Raw genomic sequence first — 26,129 nt, forward strand, 5'->3', positions numbered from 1 at the left:
AGCTCATGTGGACATTAAACGCAGGAAAAATTATTGCAGGGAGAGAGAGTGTGAGAATGCGAGAGAGTAGGCCTTTGAGAAAGAGACCTATAGGAAGAAGAGATAGTATGAGAGAGAGAGAGAGAGAGAGAGAGAGAGAGAGTGAGAGAGATTGTAACAGTGTGAGGGTGTGAGTGTTGGTCAAGTTTAGGAAAACGTAACACAGGAGATGAGAGAGAAAAACTGACAAAATAGATTTTTCAATAAACAAACTTTTTGGAAGAGGAATAAAAACATAAAAATTCAAACGTCGCAGTCAAGAGAAAGATGAGAGGAAAAAGAAATACAAGAAGATGAGAGTGAGAAGCTGACAAATAATGAATTACTCGAGAAGCAATTTCAATTAGAAGGAAACGTACAATTTCAGAGAATCGAAAAATGGAAGAGAAAGATATTGATATTATAGAATGAACAAAATGTATAACAAACGAACTAATAAACAATGGAACTAACAAATAAACAATGAAATGAACAAACAAGGGAAAGTGATGAAAAAGTACCACATTTGCTCTACAAATAATAAATTATTCAAAAATTCCGGTGTCGCAGTTTGTATGTGATTCAAAGTTCAAGCTTGGAGCCTCCTCTCATTAAACATGTCACCAGAGATAAGAAGAGAGCACCAACAATAAATAGATTTAGAGTCTGTGTCATTTTTTCCACGTTTACTAAATTCTCTTATATGTCGTGGCGGCCATTTTGTTTTCTCAAGTATCTTGACGAAAATTTGATCTGAAATTTTTTGACTAGGTTTGTAGCGTTTCAACGTTTACTAATAACAGAGATGAACAGCTTTAAGCCTGTTGTTTCTTTCCCAATCATTCATAGTTTAGAATGTTATTGTTTTTATCAATTTATAAATAAATGAATAAATAGTATAAATACATAAACGGAATCTCGCTTTAAAACGGAATATATTTTTCGTTTCTGTATGATAATGGGAAACATATTGTTTTGTGGTTCTCAAGTACATTAGAAGAATATTCGAACACATCGTTCCTGTATGGAAATAAACTGAGAAATATCTTGAAGAAACTTGAAATATCCCTCAACAAATCGTATACTTCCTAGTTCTAGGAGCGTCAAATGAAAGCACTGAACGTTCAGGAGTATGAAATGATAATCTCATAGGAGTATGAAATGATAATCTCACCGGAGTATGAAATGATAATCTCACAGGAGTATGAAATGATAGTCTCAAGTATCCGAGAGTATGGAAGGATAATGAAATGATTAGACTAACTATTATCAGGAGTCATAAATAATAATCAGAATAGATTTTTAGGAAATCAAACTAATGTTTTATTCTAATGGTAAAACGCTATCCACCAAAAGTATTCTCCTAGTAATTTTGCGGAGTAAATATAAAATTATAATAAGCCGGGCTAACAGATGACATTTCCAAGCTTAACTGGAAATTGGAGTGTAAGTCATAAATTTGAGATGTCAAAAGCATATAACTGCATTTGAACTTTCCACCATTCACAGTGTAAGCATTAAAAAGTATTTCCTATTCAATCATGGATTATTCAATTTTCATATATGTTCAATCACAATACTTCATACAACAATTCCAATTCTAAATACAGTAGTTCATACAACAGAGAATTCCATTCTACTGACGAGTATTTTGGATTGGAATCGTTTCGGGTTTCAGCTTCTTCTTAAGAAGCTGGTTTATTATCTCCTTCTTAAGCCTTCTTAAGAAGGTTTCAGCTTCTTGTCTTCTTAAAGTTGTGTAATCTATAAAATTATAATATAATAAAGGAATGAAGTGGCTTGTACAAGGATGGGATAGGAAATTCAAGAATTCATCAACCACTGAACTGATTGAATTGAAATTTTCCATATAGATTATTTATTTACCGAGGATGTTTATAGGCCTATTCTCAATTCTACAGGATTCCATTGCGTCAATTTTTCAGTTTGTCAAGTTTTTAATTAATCCCTTGCATAGCACGGGTTACCTACTATTTCTGAATAAATCATTGAATAAAATGACTAATCATCAATAGTGAAGCAAAATCAATGAAATGGAATAAAAATCAAGCCTACAGTGCTCCGTTATTTTCTAAGTGTGAAATACTGAACAAATTTGAATACTACAGGAGATACCATTATCAAACGCCACTTGCAAAATTAATAAACTCAACAATTTAATTCGACTGATAGAACGTATCTCCTGCACACACATTATGAAATAATGAACATGATAAAAATGTTCTCGATAACCCATATCTGGTTTGTTCAGATTCACCATAGAGGTCTTATCGAGAATGCTTTCTGATTAAATTATTCTGGTTTTACGAATACAGATACGGTATTTGTTCCTACTTCATAGATAAAAGGTTCTAATGGGCTGTGGTTGTCAGTTTTAAATTTTAGTTTAGTTCAATTCGGATCTCTGTTCACGGTATGGATTGTGGAGTTGATTTGTGAAATTTAGAAGTGATTTTGTAGGATATGAAAGTATTCAAATGTATTGTAAAAGTATGTGGAGTGTAAATTTATAGGATATGAAAGCATTTTTCTGTTTTCTCAAAGTATGTGGTGTGTGAATATTTAGTAGGATATGAAAGTATTGTGGAGCTCAAACGTTTCTAAAATGGTGAATGTACCCAAGTGGATAGAATATTCAAGTTTTGTGTTACAAATTTTGGAATAGAGTTCTCTAGTTCCAACGTTGTGAGTTATAACTTAGGAAGTAAGTTCCAAGCAGCAAGCTTTGACTAATTTTACACATTCATAGTTCCTGGATCAAAGTGTTAACTCTAATTAGTTTTACTCGAGTGGTTTTACTACAAGTTGTGTTAGCTCTAAGTTTACTTGTTTCTGTCAAAGTCAAATTCCTATTGTATCTCAAAATCTGAGATGATAATTTCGATTTTCTACGTTCTGAGTTTTACGTTTCAGGTAACAAGTACCAATTATAACAACGTTCAAGTTCAGAGTTTTGTATTGAGAGATCCAGTTTCAATATTATAGTTTCGAGCTACAAAATTTAAGGTTCAAATTCCAATTCGGGACATCTATTTGGTATGTATTTGAGGAGAGCACAGTTATCAGAACGTATTTAAAGATAACTCTTGTATTATTCTAAATTCCCAGTAGATTTTCTAGATTCTTCAAGTAGAATAATTAGTTCTACATTCTCCACATCATTTGTAGACGAATATAATATATATTAGAGATTGTACACCAGAATAAACCGTGTCTTATTCTAAATTTCCAGTAAAATTTCTAGATTCTTCATGTAGCATAATTAGTTCTACATTCTCCACATCATTTGAAGACGAATATAATATATAGAGATTGTACACCAGAATAAATCGTGTCTTATTTTAAATTTCCAGTGGAATCTCTAGATTCTTCATGTAGCATAACTAGTTCTACACTCTTCACATCATTATTGAAGACGTATATAAATAGAGATTTTACACCAAAATTCATCGACAACTCATTTTCTGAAAACTACTTATTTGAACAACATTCAAGGAATGTAAATACTAAACTGGACTTTGTTCAGTGAGTATTTGATTTTCAACAGAGTGAATATTTTGAACAAATTTGCTTGAATTGTCTATTGGATATATCGTTGAGTAACTCTCTATGAATACATCGTGAATTTCATTAGGATTTGTCGGAATTGTTGATCTGTTAACGACTCTTTAAACAATAGATATTGTTTTCCGGGATGTATTTGTTATATAGTTCAATTATTAATTGATTTGTAAATCTCTGTTGAATATAAAATTTTGAACGAATTTCTTAGATTGAATTAACGAATTCAATTTGATTCTAGATGCTATGTAATAATAGCTACATTTGTATCCAAAATAGATGGTAATTTGAGTTTGAAACTGGAGTAGTTTCTTGAATACATAATTAGTGATACATAAAGGTGCGTACAGATTTACGCGCCGCGAACATGAGCAATTCACTTTTAATCAGCTGATGCCAAGTTTTTTATATCTGTAGCTTACCGTTTCTGTAAAAATACAGATATAGTCAGCTGATTAAAAGTGAATAGCTCATGTTCGCGGCGCGTATATCTGTACGCACCTTAAGAGTCTGTGAGTATATGTTTGGTTGTTCAAATTGCAAGTAAATGGATTTCTTATCACAAATAAATGGATATGAATTTATCACCACAATTACTCAATAGATTAAACATTAAAAAAATAATACTACTTTTCGAATCTTAATCAACAAGAATCTCTTAGGATCTTTTCACCACTATAGTGAGGTCCACGTTATAATGACAGTATTTGATCAACTTTGGTTTTGCTATCTCTGTCTATTATTCGACAAAGCCGGTGATACTATCCTTTTCTAGGTCCACAACGATGCCAATTATGTTTTTGACAGTGTAGAAATATAATTAATTAATGCAGAGAATCGGCATCGCTATTCTCCTATCTTTATCTACTGCCATTATAACGTGGACCTCACTATAAAAGCCATACCATAAAAATTATCCAAAAAAGATAATCTCTCCTAAATAATGTTGCTGAAACATTTAAATGACTGTTTTTTGGGGGTATATCCCTGAGTGTATTCATCAAATAAAAAAAGCTCCAGGTTACAGAAGTTCGCTTTGTTATGCCTTGTATAAAGCTTTAACAATGCTATAGATTTAGGCTAGTAGTATAATTATTATCACTAATGGTATTATTGCTTTGTTGAAATCTGCTCTCCAGCACAGAATACAGCAGTATAGTAGTTTTCTCTGTCCCCAGACAATGAAATGACTCATATCTGTCATTAGATGTCTAAAGTCTACGCACAAGTCTATATAAATAAAGCCATTACTGTAGTGTGTCAAAGTCCAAACCCCATAGAAAACATGAGTTCCTACTAATGTGGCTCAAACAACATGATAGACATTCAAAGTTTGCTTCAGACAGTTTTTGTCAAATTTGTCATCCCAGCCCATTAAGAACCATTCGATTGTTCAGGAGTATTAAAGGTTCCCAATTTTGCTACGATGCTTTTGTGGGTTTGTATGCAAAGGAAATTAAAATTTACAAACATTTTTCTATTTTCTTCGACGTACAATGCTATTATGTGGTGATGGAAAGATATATGGTATACTAGTAGTTCTGTGAACAGTAGACCTCACGCAGTATTCTCATCCACATGTACCTGATGTCAACTGTTTCCAATGTTAACAAAATCAGTTCACGTTTGATTTTGTATTCCATAATTTATTAATATTTATGTTAATTTAAACCATGAATAGAGTATATTTCTATTCCAGAATTTAAATAATATTCATCCAGTTCCGTGATAATCTTTTCATCTAATGAAACTTAATTTTTTCCAATCAAAATTATTATAATTTCTTCAGCATTATTCAGTTCATTTGATTATTTTTAATCACCTATTAAATAAGTTTTTTTCGAATGTGAGAATATTGATACTGATGGACACGCATAATAATACCATGATTGCAAAACAAAATATTGAAACCAAAGACCTTAGAGCTGCGATTAGACCAAATTTATTAACAAAATGTTAATAACTCAATCCTTATAGATTATATTAGATTGAACATAACTTATCATACACATGAAGAACATGTGTGTTTGTCAACTTGCGTTCAATATAATAGAATCTAAGGATTACATTAATAACATTTTGTTAATAACTTTGGTGTAAACCCAGCTTAAAGATGCATACGTCTTCAAGGTCTTCGATTGAAACTATAGACCTTATACAAATACAGTAATAGACTGGCTTCTCCACACATCTGTGTAATCACTTGTCAGCTGATTTATGATGAATAATTCTATAGTCTGATTTTTACTCTAATATTGGCGTATGAAGGAGGCTCCTTTTTTCTTTTATATTATCCTTGAAATGCAAAATTTCCAAAAACCTTGTATATATACATCGACGCGCAATTTAAAAAGGAACATACCTGTCAAATTTCATGGAAATCTATTACCGCGTTTCGCCGTAAATGCGCAACATATAAACATTTAGAGAAATGTCAAACCGTCGACTTGAATCTTAGACCTCACTTCGTTCGGTCAATGAAAGATATATGGTATATGAAAAGATGGTGAGGTTATATAAATATATTTCTATTTTCTATGATGTATGGGTCTTCTAGTTCTATTTTCTTTGATGATGTAAGGATCTTCCTGAAAATAAGCGTATGACTCATAGGTGTATCGATGTCTGAAACTGAACTTTGATCCAAGGATTCGATCTTCGATGACCGTTATGTCTCTATGACGTTATGTTGTTATGTATTTGGGCACCTGCTAGAATGTAAACAGCATGAGGGGTTTCAGGATGAGTCATACCTGTAAAAACAGATTTTCTGGAATTCCAAGTATCAATGTTATTGTTTTTCGAGAATAGGCTAGACGTCCTATGGATCCGATCGTTTGGACAGATATTCGAGCAAAAGTTCTTCAAATGTTCGTCCAAAAGTTCGTTCAATTGTGCGTTTACATGTTCGTTCCAAAGTTCGTCCGAGAATTCATCCGAGAGTTCGTTCGAGAATTTGTCTCAAAGTTCATCCAAAAAATCGTTCGAAGATTCGTTCAAAAGTTCGTTCAAAAGTTCGTCCGAAAGTTCGTCGGAATCACAGGTGATTGATATAACTACTCATTCACTGCAAACTACCAGTTTACTACTCATAGCTTCAACCAGTCATTGACCTCAATAGAGGTCATTGATATAAACTTACTATTATTGATAAAATCTCATCAATAGTGAGTAGTCGTTGATGTACTATTACAGATTATATCTCAGAATGCTTATTCACTGCCGAACATAATGTAGAATCAAATCAAATATCACTTTTATTTTGACATTACAATAGTATAATAGTATTGTATAGTTTCATTTATACAATGGATACACTTTACATTATGATATAGTTTTTCAGATTGAAAACCTTATTTAAAACCTAGCTCACTAAAGTTCAGGAGCAATATTATTCTGCAGTAATAGATGATCATAATCAAACAACATACATTTATTTTTTAGGTATAATAATAATAATAATAATATAATAATAATAATAATAATAATATTGTCAAAAGTATAATAATAATATTATGTCAAGAGTTTGACAGAAAGGTAAGAACAACTTTGACAAAGAATAGACTTCATCACCCCCGTAGCTCAATCCAGAGGCTCTACCTGCCTAGAGGTGTTGGTGGAAGAGGCCTCTTGAGTCTGGAGACTATGTGTCGTCAACAGGAAGACAGACTGCGGAAATACTTCCAGAATGCGAACAGTGGTCTGCTAAAGGCCGTTTGTCTGGTAGACAGGGAGTACAGCCCATTGCAGCTGGCACATGGAGTCCAACAGCTAACAGCCAGCACAGTAGAAGAGAGGCTGGAAGCGTGGAAGCAGAAAGAGCTGCATGGAAGATTTGCTGCAGCACTTCATTCTGATTGTGTTGACAGAAAAGAATCAATTGAATGGTTGCAGACTAGTGGAATATTCGGTGAGACTGAAGGTTTCATGTTTGCCATTCAGGACCAGGTAATCAGCACTAGAGCTTACAAAAGATATGTGATGGGACTCACAGTGGATAGTAGCTGTCGGCTCTGCAGGAAAGCCATAGAATCGATACAGCATATTTGTGGTGGCTGCTCTGTACTAGCTAATACAGAGTATTTGCAACGGCACAACAATGTGGCCAAAGTGGTTCATCAGGCAATGGCGAAAAGATATGAGTTGATAGCGAGTGAGGTGCCCTATTACAAGTGTAAGCCAGAAATGGTCTTGAATGGTGAAAAGGGAAGACCTCTTTGGGATTGTTGTATGACAACTGACAGAGCAGTGGAGGCTAACAGGCCAGACATCGTCTTGTTTGACAGAAAGAATAAAGAGGCTTACATAATTGATGTGGCAGTGCCCCTTGATGAGAATCTTGTGAGTACCATTGCCGAAAAGAAAAGAAAATACCAGCCCCTGTCAGTTGAACTGAAAGATATGTATAAATTAAGGAAGGTGGTGATAATCCCTATAGTAGTGTCTGCCAATGGACTGGTCACAAAAGAATGGATACAAGCAATGGAACAACTGCAGTTGGAGAACTGGCATATGAGAATTATGCAGAAAGCAGCAGTCCTTGGTACAACTAATATTGTACGTAAGTTTCTAAGCCTCTGATCTGGAAAAGAGTGAATGAGTCTCTACTTTGAATTGCAACTATTTTAGTCTTGAGATCAGAATTGATCTCCGGCTACTTAGTTATTAAGACAAAAAATATTTTTCAATAATAATAATAATAATAATAATAATATCGAGTGACCTGGCTGGCTCAGGTCTGGTGTCAGAGTTTTCAGGTCGCAACTGATCAATTTCAGGGCCTATGAGATGATCTAACGACTGCTTTTTAGGCAGCCGGGACCGACGACTTAACGTGTCCATCCGAAACACGGGTATATTTTTAGGAGACATTGTTTGTTCATAATTTTCGATAACAGACTAGAGAAAAATTTATAACTATTATCATTCTTCCCTCTGTGTTTCTACCAGCTATGGTATATTTTAGCAATTTATACAATTTGGCCGAAGAGATATTCTGCCAAAGTCTAATTCTGATTCATCCCGAGTTTAGTAGACTAAGGTCCGTTAGCACAGTCAAAGCTTAAACTGAATTTAATCAGCTGTTGACTTAAACTCAAAATGAAACACATTATAACAAACTAGACTTGATACGTATTTAATACACTTTTGAATGAAATTTACTTTAATCTGTCACTGTGCAAACAGCCCTGAAGGACGGTTTCCGAGTTCGGGATTGTCTACGCTATTGTTTCTCTATGATAGTATTGTCTCTCGACCATTCTCTGCTTTGAACTCAGGCTGACCTGTTGCCAGTATGTCTTGAAGGAAATTATTAGCTTTTGACGTTAGCATTTTTGATACACTAACCCCAACAACCAATAGCCGTTTTCACACCGATATCTCGCCGACACGATGTACAGACAGGATTTACTAAGATGGACAGTATAAGAGAAGGCTGTCGTTTATAACTGCGCGAGGTATTCTGTTCACAGGACTACTAATATAGATTTAGATATTCGAATGTATTAATGGACGGTATTCATTAATCTGTCGTTTATAACTGCGCTAGGTCTTCTGTTCACATAACTAGTAGTTCTGTGAACAGTAGACCTCACGCAGTATTCTCATCCACAAGTACCTGATTGAAACTATAGACCTTATGGAAATACAGCAATAGACTGGCTTCTCCACACATCTGTGTAATCACTTGTTAGCTGATTTAAGATGAATAATTCTATAGTCTGATTTTTACTCTAATATTGGCGTATGAAGGAAGCTCGTTTTTCCTTTTATATTATTCTTGAAATGCAAAATTTCCAAAAACCTTGTATATACGTTGACGCGCAATTAAAAAAGGAACATACCTGTCAAATTTCATGAAAATCTATTACCGCGTTTCGCCGTAAATGCGCAACATATAAACATTTAAACATTCAAACATTCAAACATTCAAACATTCAAACATTCAAACATTCAAACATTCAAACATTCAAACATTCAAACATTCAAACATTCAAACATTCAAACATTCAAACATTCAAACATTCAAACATTCAAACATTCAAACATTCAAACATTCAAACATTCAAACATTCAAACATTCAAACATTCAAACATTCAAACATTCAAACATTCAAACATTCAAACATTCAAACATTCAAACATTTAAACATTCAAACATTCATACATTCAAACATTCAAACATTCAAACATTCAAACATTCAAACATTCAAACATTTAAACATTCAAACATTCAAACATTCAAACATTCAAACATTCAAACATTCAAACATTCAAACATTCAAACATTTAAACATTAAGAGAAATGACAAACCGTCCACTTGAATCTTAGACCCCACTTCGCTCGGTCAACTACTAGTATAGATTTAGATGTTCGAATGTAGTCTATTAATGGACGGTATTCATTAATCTGTCGTTTATAACTGCGCGAGGCCTTCTGTTCACAGAACTACTAGTATAGATTTAGATGTTCGAATGTATTAATGAACGGTATTCATAGAATCTATCCGAATAAGGCTAATACAAGGCTAATTTTGTTGATTGATACAGTTTCATTGTTGTTTGAAAATATGTATTGTAACGGAATGTGATGAATGAAAGTTGATAGAAGGAAGCTAATCACAACAAATATATCACCTGACGGGGATTCCTGTTCTCTGTTAAATCGTTGCCGAGTTAATTATTGAGTAGGTCAATTATCAACTCTTTATATCTTACATCAAGTCTTCATTGGGCGAGTTCATTATCCAGTGAGCCCGCCGGCCTCGAGAATGATGCCCCTGGGCTCAACAACTACAGTGGTGTCCACGTTATAATGCCAGTGGAGAAAGATGGGGGTACATCGTTGCCGATTCTCTACCTTGCAACTGCCTTCCACTGTGAATAGCTGATACTGGTATATCGGATGTAATATTGACTGTTCATTCTTGTTTAAAATAATCAATTATACATTCTCTATTTGCCAAGGGAATGTATTTATGAATAATTGAATAATATTCTTTAATTAAAATTGAATATTTAGTTGATTGATTGAATTTCTACGTCGTTAAGAAACGATTTGACAGCGTTGTGATGCTAGAAAAAGATAATTGACCGAGCGAAGTGAGGTCTAAGATTCAAGTCGACGGTTTGGCAATTTTTCTTAATGTTTAAATGTTTATATGTTTATATGTTGCGCATTTACGGCGAAACGTGGTAATAGATTTTCATGGAATTTGACAGGTATGCTTCTTTTTAAATTGCACGTCGACGTATATACAAGGTTTTTGGAAATTTTGCATTTCAAGGATAATATAAAAGGAAAAAGGAGCCTCCTTCATACGCCCATATTACCGTAAAAATCAGACTATAGAATTATTCATCATAAATCAGCTGTCTAGTGGACTACCCGTTCAAAAACATCGAACATCTTGAAAATTCATCTTTCCATCAACGTTGTAGACAGTTGCAGCCAGACCTGATAACAGCGCTCACACTCACATTACGGGACGACAAGTCACGGTACGTTAGGACAGAAAGCTCTATATTTATTTAGGATTTATTCTAGACATTTTAAATTGATAAATTATTTATTAATTTTTGAGAAAACATAACAACAGGTCAATGTAACTTACTGAGCGCGAGGTCTACTGTTCACAGAACTACTAGTATTAACGGTTCATTCTCGTTTAAAATAATCAATTATAATTCATTAAGCAAGAAATTATACTTTTCAATAATTTAATAATGAATTCTCATAATTAGGATGTAATATTTTGTCAATTAATTATCAATTCCACATTGTTAAAAGGCGATCTGGCAACAGAGCAGATTGAGAAAGAGATAGCGCTATCCGCTTTGTTGAATGAAAGACAAGGAAGGATAGCAATACAATTGCTAATCAAACACTGCCATTATAACGTGGACTTCACTATAGTAAGGGAGTGATCCGTGGTCTAGTGGATAGAGTGCCTGCGTAGCAGCATAGAGATCCCGAGTACAAACCCTCTCAATACCAAAAGTTTTTTAACCAGATCACTCCCGTGTTATCGGATGGGCACGTTAAATTGTCGGTCCCGGCTGAAGTATGACAGTCGTAGGGCCCATTCACGGCTTAAATTATATATTCAGGCGGTGGGACCTTCCCGCAAGGGACTCCCCACCAACAAAAGCCATACGAATTTACTTTTTACTATAGTAAGCCCCCCTGGGCTCCAAAACCATAGTGAAGTCCACTTTATAATAAGGAAAATGATGAGGCTAGTACCTTTGGGGCTAATGATGGGGAAGTATTGTTGCCGATTCTCTGCCTTGCCACTGCCTTCTACAGTGAATAGCTGATAACGGTATATCGGATGTAATATTCATTCTTGTTTCAAATAATCAATAAATTGTACAATCTCTATTCTTTGAACATTTATAAATCATATTCTTTATTGAAATTAAATATTTAGCTAATTAATCAAATTTCTACATCGTTAAGAAACGATTTGAAAGCGTTGCGATGCGAGAAAAAGATAGCGCTATTTTTTTTCTTGGATTGAAACAGTAGTAAATTGTGGAATTAATTGAGTAACGATAACTGGTAACTCAAATAGAAGTAGCTCATTTTTCAATCTCTCAATGACAGGTATCAGCTATTCACAGTAGAAGGCAGTGGCAAGGCAGAGAATCGGCAACGATGTTTCCCCATATTAAACTAAAATAACTATCTTATTCTAAATCAAAGTGCTTAACTGCTTTGACGAATGATGGACAAGGATAGCAACACCAATGTTGATCAAATACTGCCATTATAACGTGGACCTCACGACAGCTCATGTTCTATTGTACTGATTTTTAAATTATTGTACTGAACTTGTAAAATTATATGTGAAATCAATAGAACTTGAATCACTCAGTATGAGCATAGAGAAACGATAGCATAAGTAGGTATCCCATTGTATAGGGAATTTATGTCGCAACTTTTACTGTTATCTCAAGCCGATTACTGTCGATCATTGTCAATTTTTACTGTTTTGTTGGGGTGATAGTGTATGAACGGCACAATTTGAGAGACTACCAGCGTCACACAGCTGCATAGGAAAGAACTACGTGAACTATCGACTTGGGATAACAGTAAAAGTTGCGACATAAACGCCCTATACCATGGGATATCTACTTATGCTATCGTTTCACTATGATATGGGTGAATAAGTCAGAATCAAAATTCAAGACAGACAGTTTGAATCTCGTGATCTGATGAGCCTAGATAATATTCAAACAAGCGCACCAATGACAGAGAGAGTGAGAGTAAGTCTCGTTGATCAATAAATTCGATCTGGTTCAAAGTATATATTTTGAAAATTTGAAGTCTATTGATGAAAGCGTTCGAAAGACATCGTCGAACAATCCCAAAAAGAACCACAAATCTACAAACGGACAACGAGGCTCTAGATGACTAGGCGTTTAATCATCAGTAAAATCTCATTACGCTCGTTCAACAAGTCATAATAATGATAGGAAAAGGAGTAAAAGACTTTCTCCAAAACTGTTTTCATAGAGAGAGAGAGAGAGATTGACAATGGTGTAATAACCGAAACCGGTCTTTCTAAGTATCAATAAATCTGTGGTTTTTTGACAATTTCTTAGTTTTTTCATTTAATTAGTACAAAACTATCAACTTCTCAAATTATGATAAGTGATGAAATAATATCCTGAAAAATTATGTTTTATGTTGTCACTATATTTAACTACATTTATTAAAGTCCTATTTTCAATTGAAGTATATGTGGAGTCAAATGAGAAATCGATTTGAATAAAAATATCGTACTCAATATTGACTTAAAACTTGCATTCAAAATAACAATTTTTGAAAAAATAAAATCCAGAAGTAAACCAAAATCACGGTAAACACTGAACAATCACATAGCGGAAAGATAGCATAGTCTATTCAAGAAAAAAGAAGATAAATACAATATAATCTCAAAATAGAATTTTTATGTTTCAAATGAAATAATCTGATGTGTCCACTCACCTTTCCAGAAATATTTAACAATCTCGTCCTGTACTTGTAGATATTTATTGCGGAACCACCCGCTATCACCTCCCTTATTTAAATCTCAACCCTTTTTGAACACACCCGAATTTCACCCCACTTGAATATTCCAACCCATGTATAACAATCACCAACAAGATCCTATTGCATATCAATATTTTCCACTAACAATCCATAAGCCTCACTTCAAATTCTAACTCAAATTAACGATCTGAATCACGGATTACTGGCTTGAAGTAATCAAATACCGACTTTTAGCAGTTGATTATATCACAAATTTGACTAATCTAGCTCTATATTTGTTTCAGGAATTGTATCTTGAAGCCCTCAAATGATATTTTACACGTTTCCTAGTAGGTGATCAAACAATTCTGAAAATAAAATTCTACAGATTCTGCAATAATTGAGTGAATTATTTTCAAGCTTCCTCACACGTTTTGAAGATAAAATCCCAACACTTTATCACTCTAGTATACTAATTTCTAGTACACAGATTCTTACTATTTCTCATCCTATTTCAATTCAAAGATGATATCTACAGCCACCCCAAAACCATTTCTGCAAAAGTTTACAAATTATTATCACTACTAGGGGAAATACGGTTATAGATAAGGATGAAAGTAGTGTTTCAGAAATTCTCCAATATTTACTATCAGACTAGGTCCTTTTACCCTTATGTTTCCTAGTATACAGTTTGAGATAAGAGAATAGAGTTCGTGTATATTGATACAAAGATAACCGTGCAGATAATGTATCCAAACAATTCAGCTCAGAGGGGAGAAAAGTCAGAAGTATTTATCTTTTATCTTTGGTGATAAAACGAACGAAACTTGGCTGAGTTTTGGAGATAAAACCCGTGAAAAGTAGCACTGATAAAGCTGAACTTATCTGTGTTGAGTTCGTCGCTGGTACTGGATGAATTTAGTCAGTACGAGGAAACCGCAGCTGGCGCGAGTGTGTGTTGAAAGTGGGGCGAAATTAGGGGACAAGTCTGCGCCCATGTTTGAACAGTTATCTCGTCTCTGATTGGTCGGTTGGTGGCTGTGATCTGTGTTCTGATTGGTGGTTCGAGTTCCCCCTTTGCCCCGCGGGTGTTTCGAAATAATTGATCGTGTGTGTGTGTTACGTTCTTCTAAAACGCGACGTTTATGATGCTAGAGCAGTGAATTTTATTAGATTTTCATGTTTGAAGCTTGTAATTTGGATTTTATTGTGTTGTATCAACATAACAAGGAAACTTTTTTGAATATGAACACTTTTGATTCCATACTATTTTAATGATTGAAGGCGCATTCAGACATAGTATCAGGTCGATCCATTAGTTTAATTATGATTGATTTCATTGAGAAAACTGAATTTTAGTAACGATTTGACAAATCCCCTATACATTATCTAGATGAAAAGTACTATTCTTTTAAATCCTATACTATTAAACGAGCAACTTTTGTTTATATGTTTATATGTTTAGATGTTTAGATGTTCATATGTTTGTATTTCACCGGATCTCGAAAACGGCTCTAACGATTCTCACGAAATTCAGAACATAGTAGGTTTATAATAAAAAGATTCGATTGCACTAGGTCTCATCCCTGGGAAAACTCACTGAATGACATCAAAATGATAATTATTATTCATCCTTGGGAAAACAGCTGATAATAATTATTTCGTCGTCTGTTGGTGATGGAAGTGAGTGAGCGACTTCATGTGTGTGGGACTGTGTCAAAATTATGACTCAGCTGTTGAACTTTTGTAATCATTCAATCAGGTACTTGTGCCGGTTGCAAAAAAGCCGGGTTATTTCCAATCCTGATTAATTGCAGTAGATCCATAGTTTTGAAATGGTCTTCTTTGATTTGGTTCATGTAAAGTTAATCAGGTTTAAAATTTAACCGGCTTTTGTGCAACTGGGCCTCTGTGAGGGAAATTTTTGCATTCCTCTGGGAATTAATCTCAATTTACTGTGATAATTTCTTCTTTCGTAATAAATTTTTTATGCTTTTATACTCCAGAGCGAAGCTCGGTCCCCGATATTTATTGTAAAGTTTACATTTCAAATGTTTGTAACTTGTTGCTTTTTGAGAATAAAAACTTTTTCATTTATTCCTTCCCCAGGTTATTGGATGAAATATAGTAAATATATGAAAAATTAAATGAGTGGACAGTGAAACTATAATTCCTATGAGTTATTATAGAACTATTCCCACTCAGCCTAGCCAAGAAGTATGAATAGTCCCGTTTAAATCCATGGAAATAATATTTTCACTGTACCGCATAGTTTCACTGATACTGATATGTCGGAATCTGTCTTTATTCTGAATTTGACTGTCGATTGATTGATTTGTTGAAGTTGATACCAACGAGGATAATGAGTTTAGAATTTAGCTACATTAAACTATCTGTGTAGTTGAGAAGTTGATATTGTGGTTATTATTCATATTGAATGAAAAAGACTAAGAAATTGTCAAAAACCACAGATTTATTGATACTAAGAAAGACCGTTCTTAAACTTTAGTTTATCAGAGATTGACAATGGTGTAATAACCGAAACCGGTCTCTCTAAGTATCAATAAATCTGTGGTTTTTGACAATTTCTTAGTCTTTTTCATTCAACTTTAAACTATAGTTAAAAAGATTCAGTCATCATAATTTATCCTTTTTCCCTGTGATGATACTTACATGATTATATACTTGACTTGTGAATGGTTACTAAAGAATCCGTATTTCATTTTAAGTAGTATTTTTCAACAAGTATATATTCCATCAGGCTGATTCCCTAGGACTACCTATAAATACCAAGCTTGGAATGTAGGTAACAAACCACCACGATGCGATTTTGAAAGAAGTTATTATGTACATGAGTGATATCAGTTTCTTTCCTTGTGAAAATTATTCCACAAACGGATTTATTTCCTCTTTTGAGAACCATTAATTAAATATCAATAGCTCAATATTAATTGACCGAGCGAAGTGAGATCTAAGATTCAAGTCGACGGTTTGGCATTTCTCTTAATGTTTGAATGATTATATGTTGCGCATTTACGGCGAATCGCAGTAATAGATTTTCATGAAATTTGACAGGTATGTTCCTTTTTTAATTGCGCGTCGACGTATATACAAGGTTTTTTGAAATTTTGCATTTCAAGGATAATATTATATAAAAGAAAAAAGGAGCCTCCTTCATACTCCAATATTAGAGTACAGAATTATTCATAATAAATCAGCTGGCAAGTGATTACACAGATGTGTGGAGAAGCCAGTCTATTGCTGTATTACCATAAGGTCTATAGTTTCGATCCGGTACTTCTTGTGGATGAGAATACTGCGTGAGGTCTACTTTTCACAGAACTACTAGTAGGATCAAATATCAATTAAAAGTCTTATAGTTTGTTATCTCTACGAGCCATCTTCATTAAACTTAAAGGGGTAAAGTTTCACCGTTACTATTTGGATGTCATTATACGATCATATGCTGATAGTGAATGTTTTTGTGATTTTTCTGGCTTCAAATCTATCAAGTTTTTTAATATTTTTCAATTTATTAATGCATTTTCAAGTGTAATAATAATTTGTTTCATCTTTCTGATCAACCGAGATACAAAATTTCTAGTATAATGTATATTTGGACAGTAAATTTTTGTGATCTTTATAAAAGTGTTTTCATAACCTCATTTGGACTATTTTTATCAAAATTAGGGAGAGGAACAGTTTTGGGTTTATCCTGTTGATTCTCCCCCAATCATTAATTTGAAGTTGTGATTAAGGAATGTAATAAATAATAATAAATAAATGTTCATCTATTCAATATCCTACTTTATTGGCTACAATGACAGTGAGATTCTTTCGGATGTTATGTCTCACTGTGATGCCGAATTCCACCCCCTACATAGTACTGTCTCTAGATAAAGAAAACTTGAAACAGTGTATAGGCCACGGTATTTAGATGGAAACGGTAGGGGTCACGAAATGTGTGTGCAGTGGCAATAACTACTATTACCATAGAGAAACAATAGCGTAAGTAGATATCCCATGGTATAGAAAATTTATGTCGCAACTTTTACTGTTATCTCAAGTCAATTACTGTCGATTATTGTCAATTTTTACTGTTTTGATGGGGTGATAGTGTATGAACGGCACAATTTGAGAGATCACCAGCGTCACACACCTGCATAGGAAAGAACTATGTAAACTATCAGCTTGGGATAACAGTAAAACTTGCGACATAAACGCCCTATACCATGGGATATCTACTGTGCTATCGTTTCTCTATGCTATTACTTACCTACCAAGTAATAGTAGGTATTGGCAGTGGCCAGCCAGCTAGATTGCGTCATCGCCACCAACCGAGGTTTTTAACACCTATTGGCAATTTATGAAACTTATTTGTTTAAAACAGATGATTGGATATAAAATGACGTCAGCTACACCGAAAATTTAGCACAAACATGCGCGTGACACCTACCGTCTTCTTCTATTTACCGTGGTATAGGCTACTTAATTTTCGTAAGATATAGGCTACAATTTCGAATTTTTATTAGTCAATGATAGAGAAAAGACTATTGTTATTACTTTCAATGATGGACAGAGTCAAGAAACTAGGGATATAGCGTACCCTACATTATCATTATAGTTATTACACAAAATAATAATATTATAGTTACTGATATTTTTATTTTGCTTTCCAGTTATAGTATTCATCGATACATAGGTTACAATATAATTCTCAACTATGAATGATTGGGGGAGGAACAACAGGCTTAAAGCCCAAAACTGTTCCTTTCCCAAATTTAGAAAGAAATTGTCCAAAAATAGGTTATGTTTATGTTTTATTATCGTAAAAAATGAAACATTTAGTAAGTAGTTTCTAGTTAATAAAAACAATATAAAAAGTGTACTACTCTTTTATTCAAGTTTTTATTGTTTTGGATAAAGTCGCCCATGTAAGTCAAGTGTAGTTTCTAGTATAAATTAATAAAAATAATATGGAAACTTGAAGTACCCTTTATTATTTAAAATATCACAACAACTAGTTTCGACCCTAACTTAGGTCCACCTAAGTTATTTGCACCCTTACCCTTTATTATTTAAAATATTACAACAACTAGGTTTGACCCTAACTTAGGTCCACCCAAGTTATTTGGACCTAAGTTATGGTCGAAAATAGTTGTTGTAATATTTTAAATAATAAAGGGTACTTCAAGTTTCCATATTGTTTTTATTAATTTGTAAGAGTAGCCCATATAAGTGAAGAGTATTTTCTAGTATAAATTCGTCATTGTAAACTAAACTTTACAAATGCAAGCTTCAGATTCAGAAGACCTGGGAGCTTTTTCTCTCAGCCCAATCAATATAACGAAAATTCAAATATTTTTTTCACAATCAAAAGATAATCACAGTATAGTTGGGCTATGATACAATAATTGAAATATAAATTTAATTTTATTTCCAAATGAACCGATTACAATAGAATTTGCAATTTGGTATACTAGTTACAGTATTCAAGAACTGGATTTCTATTCCATTCAAACTAGAATTTTAACATGGATTAACAACAGACCTGCTGGCCTATATAGTAGCTTCATGCTTCTATGTAATACACCTGATACGAAACACGTATATTAATTTCTTACGTAATCTATATTATCAACGTATCTTAAGATCAGCCCTTTCACACTTGAAACGACATAGTTACATAGGAAATACATGTACGACATAGTAAATAACATGTATGACATAGGATACAAACTTGGAAAGCCATGCTACAAACTAAACAATACCATAATAGCTCATTGCCCATAGGTCTTGTCATTATGAACAAACAAGATGCAATCAATAAACATCACATTATTTGACAATGCCTGTTTGGAGGATGCAAATCACCGAGCTCATCAAAGATTAAACTTTGGACCCGAACACACTATGAATTATTCAAAATTGTTTACACTGGTCTCTCTAAATGGAAAATAATGTATTTCCAAAATGGCCTCTATTGAACATAACTTGGTAGTTATGACTAATATGGTGTGACTCATTAGTCTGTGAATAAGATGTTGGGTAAGTCCTGTGAATGCTAATTTTTGGAATAAAAGAATAGAATAGGGTAGAATGGCTGCCTTTATTTTATACCTAGGGAGGCGAAGTTAGGCCGCAGTCGGCCCTCCCTTACACTTGACCCTCAAAAGAGAGAAAGAAAGAAAGAAAGAAAGAGAGAGGAGAGCAGGAGAGAGGTTGTTTTGGACATTATATGTAGAGAAATGAATACAAATTCGAAATTCAAATTCTCCTCCTTCTCTTCCTTCACCTCCTACATCTCCTACTCCTCCTTTTCTTTATCTTCCTCTTTCTCATTCTGATAATAGTGATCTATCTCACTCTGAAGAACTAGCCGGAATGAACAATATTCTTGAGCTCCAAGATAGAACAAGACTTGGAAAGAAATGAATGATTTCTTGATGAATCAATGAATTCTTCAAAACCTCTCCTCCTCCTTCTCATACTTCTTCTTCTTCTTCTTCTTCTTCTTCTTCTTCACGTTTTTCTCCATCTCCTCCTCTACCTCTTCCTTCTCCTCTTCCTCCTCATCGCCCTCCTTCTCCATCTTCTTTTTCTCCTCCTTCAGCAATCAAACAAAGCCAATAAACCAACAAATTACAATCAATAAATAGAATAGAACATTTCCTTGAAATGCAACTCATTTCTGCCAATCGATCATTAAACAATAATGATTCAGAATTTTAAATATCTTGGAGCTATTCCACATGAGTGAATTACTGATCCCCAATCCTATACTATTAAACGAGAAATTTATGTTTAAATGTTTATACGTTTATGTATCATCTCTATAAAAGAGACCGGATCTCGAAACCGGCTCTAACGATTCTCACGAAATTTCGAACAAAGTAGGTTTATGATATGAAAATTCGATTGCACTAACTCTCAACCCTTGGGTAACTCGCTGAAGGACATTAAAATGATAAATACGTCCTTGGAAAAACACCTGAAAATTTTGTCGTCTGTCGATACCGTAATTGAAGAGAATGAACGAGTGCATGTGTGGGATCATCCAGCTGATCTCACGAGAAGAAAAATTCAGCAAGAGAAGCTATTTTCGTTTATTTTTCTTTTTTTTAGAAAACATGTTTACTTCAGAAAGTCCAAAATAGTAACTAGATTCTGTTAGCGTAGAACAGTACATAGTATATTAACAAATATTGTAGCAAACATAGTATATAATTCCAAATCGAATTCATAGTATATCTATTTGTAATTGATGATGTGTTTGTTTTTTGAAGAGTGAATAAATTGTTATTTTGATGAGTGATAGTAGCTTAACCTAGATTTTGATTTGGACTGTAGTATACATTTGAAAAGAGACAGTTTTGGGCATAATCCTGTTGTGCCTCATCATATAGCTGTAGTATAATAGTAGGGCTGAAAATGAGACTTTTTCGGCTAGAACAGTTTTCAAGTCCGAGGCCGTAGGCCGAGGACTAGAAAAGATTGAGAGCCTGAAAAACATTTTTGCCCGTGGCGCGAACGCTATTTTTCGCCACACAGAAAAATAAACAATATATATGAGCATAATAATTGTTCATTAAGCACTTCCGAAAGCAAAAGTGGAATGTAATAGCTCTAGAAAAACTGAGGTAATCTGAATATTAGGAAATCTTCCAAGTATATTTTTTTTTATTCTGATTTGTCTAAATAACCTAAAATATTATGTTCAATTATGTGGGAGGTTGAGTTTATACTTTTTTATTCTTTCAAATGACAATAAGATGATTTTATTTATTATAAATGTTTTAATTATTGAATAATAAGCACAAATAATGAAAAGTTTTTTGATCAGCTGTTTTAGCACACTTGAAATTTGGCCAATCTGAATGTCAACGTCAACAATGCTTGTTGTCATCGACTTAGGAAGTTTAGGTTAGAAGTTCTATCCTACTCTGAAAATGGAATTTGAATAGTTTATAATACCTATATATCTTATCTGTATTTCATTCATCCAAATAAAATGATAGTATATTATTGCTGAATACTTTATTCAATTCTAGAAGCAAAAACTGATTCCGTTTCATAAACTATTTTGTAAACACGTTCACATCAAATCAGAATCAGCTGACTTCAAGATTATTTTACAGCCCTAGGGCCGTAAAAATTTTACCGGCCTGGTCAGAAAACAATAACTTTCGGCCTCCATATGACGCACGTAAACCAGCTCATTACATCCAAGTGGGGCGAAAAAATAATTGTACGACTGAGAAAATGAATAAAAAAATATAAACTATAAATTCAATCTTTCGTTACAAATTTTCTATGCTTTTACACTCTAGAGCAAAGCTCGGTCCCCCTATATTGGAATAGTATCAGGTCCCAAATTCATCGAATGACAGAAAAAGGAGAATTGACAATCGATTGACATTAAATTCTGTTTCATTTTATGGAATGACAGAAAATATCAAGTGCTGTGTAAACAATCCATCTCTTCTTAAATTGATAACGGTTTTATAGTCAAGTGGTGTATTCAATCTTATTGCCTACTTGGGGACTTTGAACAATTTAAGATTACCGTACACTTGATTTTTCGTTATAGAATTCTAGACACACTTCAAAAATGAAACATCTTAATTTTACCGTTCCAATGATGGAGTGAATGTAAATTTATGTAGAGTAACCAATGATAAGGGAGCCAGACTACGGAGTGATGAATGAAAATTAGTAATCAGGCTACAAATGCTGTTCGTATTATCATTGACCGAGCGAAGTGAGGTCTGAGATTCAAGTCGACGGTTTTGCATTTCTTTTAATGTTTATATTTTTGCTTATATGTTTATATGTTCCGCATTTATAGCGGAACGCAGTAACAGATTTTCATGAAATTTGACAGGCATGCTCCTTTTTGAATTTCGCGCCGACGTATACATGAGGTTTTTTTGAAATTTTACATTTTAAGGATAATACAAAAGGGAAAGGAGTCTCCTTCGAACGCCAATATTACCGTAAAAATCATACTTTAGAATTATTCATCATAAATCAGCTGTCGAGTGGATCATCAACTGCATGCAATGAGCATTGAATTAATATTCAAGATTCAAGATTCTCTATTGCCAGAACAACTTTACATTGTATGAGCACGTCAAGAAATAATAACAATAATATAACACTTGGGAAATAAAAGATAAATTATGATATAAAATTAAGCATATGATAAAAGAAATCGTATAAATATTTGAAGATATTACAATAACAATTTGTCTTAGTCTTAGGAACAAACTACAATTCATATTGTAACATATTAAATCTGGGTAGATAAAAAGCCCTAACAGAAATAGTAATAGGTCTAAAAATAAAGTAATTGGCTAATATCGCCAAGCAGATAATAACCAAGATTAGATAGCATCAGCTTGTTCTGGCTAAATGGTACAAGAACCTAAAAAGGATTTGAAGGAAGTTTATTGCTCATAAATAGATTATTATATAAAATATTTGAAGATTGAGGTTATGTAGATGTATTCACGGATCGGTGACCTAGAGATCGATCAAACCGAGGGACGTAGAATCTGACCAAAACCCCTTGGCAGAGCTTTATTGCAATCAGATGGTGTGCAATGTGAAAAAACACCTGTCCACGTGGCTAATTATTAGGTAGCATGGAATTAATATTAATGTATAGAATATTAACTAGCATGCAAAGAGCATAAATAAAAAACCAAATAAAAATAATTTAATGTATTCAGGAAATAAGAGTTACCAGGCGCATGAATACCGAATAAAATTTGCATGCACCAATAGTAAAACGGCAGTTAATAGGCGGCAACTGTAGGCCAGTTCAAAAATATTTCTATATATTTATATAAATGTACTAGATTTTGTGTTAAAAATTTGTGTAATCTATGTTATCGATATGGCTCGAATGCAAAGAAATTATTAATCATATAATCTAAGCAATATTTTGGTATTTTTTGTAAGATCTATTTGAACTTAATGGCGGAGGATTAAGATATTTAAATTTTATGCTAATTTGAAAGTCGGAAAGAGGATCTGTAAAACTTGAAAAGGAAGAACCAGCACTCGCCAGCCAAATGCCACCATAAGAGGACCCCAAATATTTTAGAGCGAAGTACCTTACTAATGATTTTGTAAAAGTTAAAGTTAAAGTAAATTATTAAATTTCTTAAAAGACTTCGTGATGCTATTGTGAAGCAGAAGTCATTTTTCATTTTCAATTAAATTTATAACCCCTTGGAGGAGACGATTCCGGCTACCATATTCCCGGACCGCATGGAGTTGGATCGACATCGGCGGCTTACAAGAAGATTTTCGACACGTGAGTGATTAAATTTAAATTAGTGATGGGCGCCCTAGTGCTTCGAATTAATCTGATGATCAAAGCTAGCTCGCCGAAAGGGTTTTTATTATAAATTAAGAAATTAATAAGAGTAATACTTGCGCAAGTAAAAATTAGTATTAAAGGTATTTATTTGAAAGAAAAATATAGATCAATATTTTAGAAATCTCTATTAAATCAAAGAAGTACAAAATCTAGGCTATCAAACATATGCATACAATATTTAATTTTTTGCAATACAATTTGCGATAATTTATTATAGTTCTAATTCACTAGATGAATGGCTCTACCTATTCCGTCAGGTGCCGAATCTTGCACCATGAGATAAAAATGTATATTAGATACAAATAAATCTACTAAATACTAGAGATTTTAATATATATATATATATTTGGATTATTAGTGGCTAATTTATCAAGCTGATCTTAGAGCACATATTTTTTGATTGAATTATCCAAGTCGACAAGTATTAGCAAGTGCATATCGCAGCTACATGCAAAAGAATGCATATGATTTTAAGATAAAGGCACATGGTAATGATTCGTGCCATAAATCTAGAATATAAAGTTAGCCTGTGATATTTTTATTGATTTCAATTATTGTTCTATTTTTATATTATATTTTTTATCGCTCTATATATATTTTTTGCCTCGATTGATCTTTGCATTATTTGTGTAATATATGTATGAAACTTTCATGGTGTGCAATTTATTTTTTTATTCCTCAACACTATAGTATAAGTATCATTTATATATATATTTATTATTTATTGAATTACAAGATTTATTGGAGAAGCCCATATCTAGGCCTATCAAGATTTTTTAAGACTGAATACTATTAGAAAACCACGCCCTAATTATATTAAATCTCATGCTTTACCGACTGATGCCAAGCAGGAGGCTAATCGTTATTTAAATATAAAAAATAACGTGACACAAAGACATGTCGTACCAACGTGGGACTGATGATGAGAGCCAAGCTCATTGAATAATTATTTGAAATTAGGTCAATAACCATATTGAAAATTATAGATAACTTATACGAGTTGTGAGGAAAACTGGCGAAGGAAAATTTGTATTACTTTTTGGGGAATCAATAGCTTTAAATAAAGAGAAATTATATGTTTTAAAGAAAATTTTATATTATTATTATTGTAGAAAATATATTTTATAGAGAGAGCTATTATATTTTATGGGCCTAAACTGCTAGTCAGAAATCAATGAATAGTATTATTATATTATAAGAGCTTAAGTAATAAATAGGTTACCTGGCTTGTAATGTCCATAGGCCTATCCTCATTTGTGTCCTTATTAATGCCTTGTTGGCCAAAACTTTCACTTTTTTAACAAACACTTGACACTTAATCCATTTTTAAAATATGAGTCTCTTTTCGTCCACGCAAAGTAAGGTAGCAGACACACTGCAGACGGCGATAGTAGCGGAGATCGACGCTGAGGGGGGCGCGATGGAGTCCAACGCCCAGATCTCTTCAATCACCGCCAAGAATCCTGTGAACAGTAATAAACCGTTAAATGTCTCCCAAGAAGCAATAAAAAGGGTTATAGTAGAGGGGATGATCAAGTCATTTTCTAATAGTTTAGAAAAAACAATGACCATGGTAATGAAGGACTTGAAGGCGGAAATGAAGGAAATGCGGGAATCATTGAAGGATACATCGGTAAGAACGGGTAAGGAAACTGCGGACACAATATCAGCATCTACCGCTGAAAATCAAGAACTAATTACAACCGATTTAACAGCAAAAATAGATACTGTCACTTGTGAGTTAAACGAAAGAATAGATAACCTACCAGCACAAAACACTTCGCAAATTCATGAAATAGCTCACCCAAATTCTGATACAAATCAAAACATAGTACAACTTGAAGGTCAAATACATCAATTTCCGCACGAGAATATAGAGCCTATTCCCATAGCAACGTTTGATTCACTACACAGTTTCAATGAATTAGGCCGTTTTGACAATACAGACCGCTATCTCCAACCTAAAGAATTTATAGATCAGATAAAACTAATTCAATCATTAACACCCACCTCTTGGAATTTTTGGCGTCTTCGTTTGACTAGTTTATTGATTGGCGAACCCCTGATGTTCTTTCGGAGTAGAGCCCATGAATTTACATCATTGGATGAGTTTGTAGC

General features: G+C 33.5%; 1 protein-coding gene across 1 annotated transcript in view; it reads right to left on the reverse strand.

Moving 5' to 3' along the window:
* LOC111056293 (box A-binding factor) overlaps positions 1 to 15,059 on the reverse strand; it is a 55,205-nt gene extending 40,146 nt beyond the window's left edge. The window contains exon 1 of the mRNA XM_039439872.1: positions 13,598 to 15,059. The gene's annotated coding sequence lies outside the window, so the exon portion shown is untranslated. The remainder of the gene's footprint in view (positions 1 to 13,597) is intronic.
* Between the last annotated feature and the right edge of the window lie 11,070 nt (positions 15,060 to 26,129).

The sequence above is a fragment of the Nilaparvata lugens genome, chromosome 13 (assembly GCF_014356525.2).
Source record: "Nilaparvata lugens isolate BPH chromosome 13, ASM1435652v1, whole genome shotgun sequence".
Taxonomy (NCBI): Eukaryota; Metazoa; Arthropoda; class Insecta; order Hemiptera; family Delphacidae; genus Nilaparvata; species Nilaparvata lugens.